At 42.8% G+C, this 4,478-nt stretch overlaps 1 long non-coding RNA gene across 2 annotated transcripts; it reads right to left on the reverse strand.

Moving 5' to 3' along the window:
* Positions 1 to 695: 695 nt before the first annotated feature.
* LOC118432350 lies at positions 696 to 4,472 on the reverse strand. 2 transcript variants are annotated; one of them, XR_004833059.1, is made up of 5 exons: positions 3,555 to 4,472; positions 2,823 to 2,988; positions 2,372 to 2,497; positions 1,720 to 1,926; positions 696 to 1,451 (listed from the first exon to the last, which is right to left on the reverse strand). It is a non-coding gene; the product is annotated as an uncharacterized LOC118432350 (long non-coding RNA). The 2 variants fall into 2 exon arrangements; XR_004833060.1 differs by lacking the exon at positions 2,372 to 2,497.
* Positions 4,473 to 4,478: the final 6 nt, after the last annotated feature.

A 4,478-nucleotide genomic window follows, 5' to 3' on the forward strand; every position in this document is an offset into this window, starting at 1 on the left:
AAGAGACCATTTCATTCAGGGTCAGGCAAGAGAGGGGCCATCCATTTCACAAGGGGTTAAGGGTGTGGGGAGAAGAGACCATTTCATTCAGGGTCGGGCAAAGGAAGGACCATTTGTTTCACAAGGGTCAAAGGGTGTGGGGGAGAAGGGGCCATACATTTCACAAGGGGTTGAGGGTGTGTGGGTTCGATACTATTTAACTCAAGGTCAGGCGAGTGGTGCACCCTTCGTTTCACAGAGGGTAAAGGGTGTGAGGGGGACGTCCATTTTGCATCTGGTTGAGGGTGTGGGACTGGAGAACCAATCCATTTCGTTTCAAGTCTAGTGTAAAACAAACAGTACACATCTGATTCAAAATATTTCTTTAATAGCATTTATTGGCAAAATAGATGAATACAAGTATAAACATTTCAAAACCACACAAGAAATACAGTAGCATTAAAACATGATGAATTGAACGTAAAACTCAACATCAAACCCATTTAGATTAACAATTATCCTTACTCTAGTCTAGGAGCTTAGATTCAGTAATTTTATACTGCCGGTACATGGTATAGAGCCTTTTGAACTTAAAGAATCATAGCAAGTTTTTAAAGGCATTTGCGCTGATGTTAGTTACTGTGTGTTTGGTGGGGTTAGTCTGTTAGTGTGTGTTTGTGTGTGTGGTGGGGTTAGTCTATATATAATAGTGTGTCTGTGTGTGTGTGTGTCATTGTGTTAGTGACAGCGCTAGCCAATTAGCCTTAGGTAGGGAAATTTCCCAAAGGATTGATTTAAATGGCTACAATAGACCTCTGTACAATGGACCGGCAATATTGACATCTACTGAATTTTTTTTGAAACTGTCTTCCTTTCTTGCCTGTGTCATTCTCTTGGTTCCGGACCCAAGAGATAACAAAACGAGGCAGAGAGGTTCCCGACTACCACTGACCACGACATAAAACAGAAATATAACACATAAAACAGGTTGAGTGCAAAAAAAGCCTCCATTCACAAAATGTCCTGACCACCTACTGGCTACAAAACTCAGCATGTCAACAAAACCCCCTCAGGCACCTTAACACCAACAGAGAAGTTGTGATCAGTCCTTCCAACAATACCCTCAGGACGTACAGAGGGTATCGTTCGTTCAGTTAAAGCAATAATTGCAATCTCACAATTCATTTACTTTCTATCATGGCTAATGACACGTTAGTGCGCACCGTATCTGCAGCATGTTGCCATCTAACGCCTCCCAAGACACATGAGAACTTGACAATTTCCGGTCCTCTGGCAAGGCGTACACACGAGCACCGATCGTTCTGGACGTCACCGTGGAGATCAGCATCGGACAACCTCTCACCGGGATAAGTCCAACCATGAACATTGTGGCCGTAGTTGATCCGGCTTGATGGCACCAATAAGATCCTAGAAGTTGCTGAGAGATGACTCTCCTTCCCAACTTGTTGCAACTGCAAGAAAGCGAAATAAATTATGACGAGCTTTCCTCCTGGCGAAGTGACCAGACATTCCTAACAAATTGGTTACGAAGAAACAGACTTGCATCATTTGCCTCAACACCGCTACAACAAACACATAAGGCTCAAGGCCGGTGCAATCGGCAAATGGGGTTGTTGATATATGATTAGGACATCTTAGATGCTACTTCAATGTTTGCATTATGCATCGGCTAGCAACATTGCTAATGGAGTATAAGCAGAGTCTACCCTTTCACAATACCTTGTCTAGGAAAGGTTTCATGTCCATCCAGACATCATGAATGTCTTCCGAAGAAGCTGATGAAGACTTCCAAGGAAACCCACAACGAGACGAGGCACCAAGACGCCTTCCGCCAGGACCACTGTCTCTCCGGATGTGAAGCGCCTCCGTGACTGTGACGCCTGCCACCTCCCCTGCCCACCTTTCCCTTAGCAAGTCCAGACATTGCTGTAGAAAATACGATAAAAGAAACAGACATGCAGCAGCTGCCTTACCACTGACGTAACAAATACTAAACGTCTGTGACCAGATAGAAGTCAGATCAGCGATAGAAAAGAATTACAAGTCAGATAAGTGAGAGAAAAAACAACTTTGTGCTTAACATTGTACAAGACCATAAATTGAGACTTCAAACTTACACTTACAATTACGCAAATTAATTTATTGACAGTCTGTAGTACAATTACAAATCTGGATGTATGGGCATGATCACAGAACCTTTATTGTTACAGTAATGAAGCTACCAACACAGCTATTGTCACTGAAAGCTAGCTCTCACACAATACAATACCTTGTCAAATGTCTGGGAAAGGTCGCATGTCCTTCAAAACATCTAAAGAAAGTCATGGAATGTCTTCTGAAGAAGCTGATGAAGACTTCCAAGGAAACTTACAACGAGACGAGGCACCAAGACGCCTTCCGCCAGGACCACTGTCTCTCCGGATGTTGTGAAGCGCCTTCGTGACTATGACGCCTGCCACCTCCACTGCCCACCTTTCCTTAGCACGACCAGACATTGCTGTAGAAAATACAATAATGACATGCATCAGCTGCCTTACCACTGACGTAACAAATACTAAACGTCTGTGACCAGATAGAAGTCAGATCAGCGATAGAAAAGAATTACAAGTCAGATAAGTGAGAGAAAAAACAACTTTGTGCTTAACATTGTACAAGACCATAAATTGGAACTGCAAACTTACACTTACGCAAATTAATTTATTGACAGACTGTAGTACAATTACGAATCTGGATGTATTGGCATGATCACAGAACCTTTATTGTAATGAATGCTACCAACACAGCTAATGTCAGTGAAAGCTAGCTTTCACACAAAACAATACCTTGTCAAATGTCTGGGAAAGGTCCCATGTCCATCAAGACATCTAAACAAAGTCATGGAATGTCTTCTGAAGAAGCTGATGAAGACTTCCAAGGAAACCCACAACGAGAGGTCCTGGACACCAAGACGCCTTCCGCCAGGACCACTGTCACATTCCGTACACATTCCTGTGATATCAGAAAGAGACATACATTAGCCGCCGTACTACCACTGTAACAAATACAAAAGACTCAACGCTTATCCCTTGGCATGTAGGATTTGGAAACAAAATGCAGTACAATACCTTGTCTTTGTCGGGAAGAACTAATGCCACAATGGCCACTAGCGGAACAGTTTGTGGCACTCGGTGTCGGCGCGGTACGCCCAGTTTTGGAGCATTGAATTCAAAATATTGATGAACCTAAATTCTAACGTCGAATTCCTAAACATGTTGTGACAGACATTTTATTATCTTTCTTATAACTTAGATGTCAAGAATATGCTGTATGCTTTGATATATTAACTTACACTAACTTGTGAAAATATTTAGGGGCACCGATACACCCACAGAAACAAATGGGTGCACAGCTCCAATTTGGGGTGCACATGGGTGCACATACACCCAATTTTTCTAGGCCTTCCAAGGAGGTTAAACCTCCTTGCTTAAACTTGTCAACACAAATGAAACGTCAATTATTGATAAAGAATGTTGTCCTATTGTTAAAGACTGTTTTCACACAATACAGTATGATACCTTGTCATATGTGCAGGAACGAATGCGAAGTCCCTTCCGTTCAGCACCTTCCTTCACCAGTCCTTGGCACCTCAAGTTCCCACGTCCAGGCATGTCTTCCTACGGTGCAATGATCCTCGGTAGAAAAGACGAGACAAAATTAAACTACGAAATATAGGTTTAACATAGAAATAGGTGGAATAATCATGATCTCATGATGGGTGGCAGGATGTTGAGTGCGCTTTGATGAAATGGAAGTAATGTTGCTGTTTGTTTCGGTTTAATTTTCGAAAGCAAGTTTTGTTTCTATGGCATACAAAGCCCAGTGCATAGCTGATTCAGTTTCTGTGACTGTGTCGACCCCGGGAATTCGAGTGTTTCTAAAAAAAATTAACTACTCTGATTTCAGTCACCTGTCTTCCTTTCTGGCCTGTGTCGTTATCTTGGTTCGGGACCCAAGATAACGACACAGGCAGCTTATGTAATGGTCAAGGAAGTCCCGACAACCACTGACCACGACATAAAAAAAAAACAGAAATTAGAACAGGTGGTGAGTTAACCAGGGAAGGCCCTGTTTACTAAAGAACATAACTTACAAAACTGACCGAATGCAATCCCGACTATCGACACAGTCACAGAAACCTTCAGAAACAAAATCAGCCACACACCCGGCCTGTACACCACAGAAAGATCGATCTATTAGCCCCGAATGCAAAAGGAGCCTCCATTTACAAAGTATATAATACACCCCTACCAGCATCATCACTCGGCATGTCAACAAAACACACTCAACACCTTACCATCTACCATGAGGTTGCTAAACTAAGGCTAGGCAATTTACATTCCATAAGACACACAAGAACTTAACTTAGTTTCAGGTCCTCTGGTAGGGCTCGACGTACACACGAGCACCGATCTTTCTGGACGTCACCGTACAGCTAGCCG

The sequence above is a fragment of the Branchiostoma floridae genome, chromosome 15, assembly GCF_000003815.2.
Source record: "Branchiostoma floridae strain S238N-H82 chromosome 15, Bfl_VNyyK, whole genome shotgun sequence".
NCBI lineage: Eukaryota > Metazoa > Chordata > Leptocardii > Amphioxiformes > Branchiostomatidae > Branchiostoma > Branchiostoma floridae.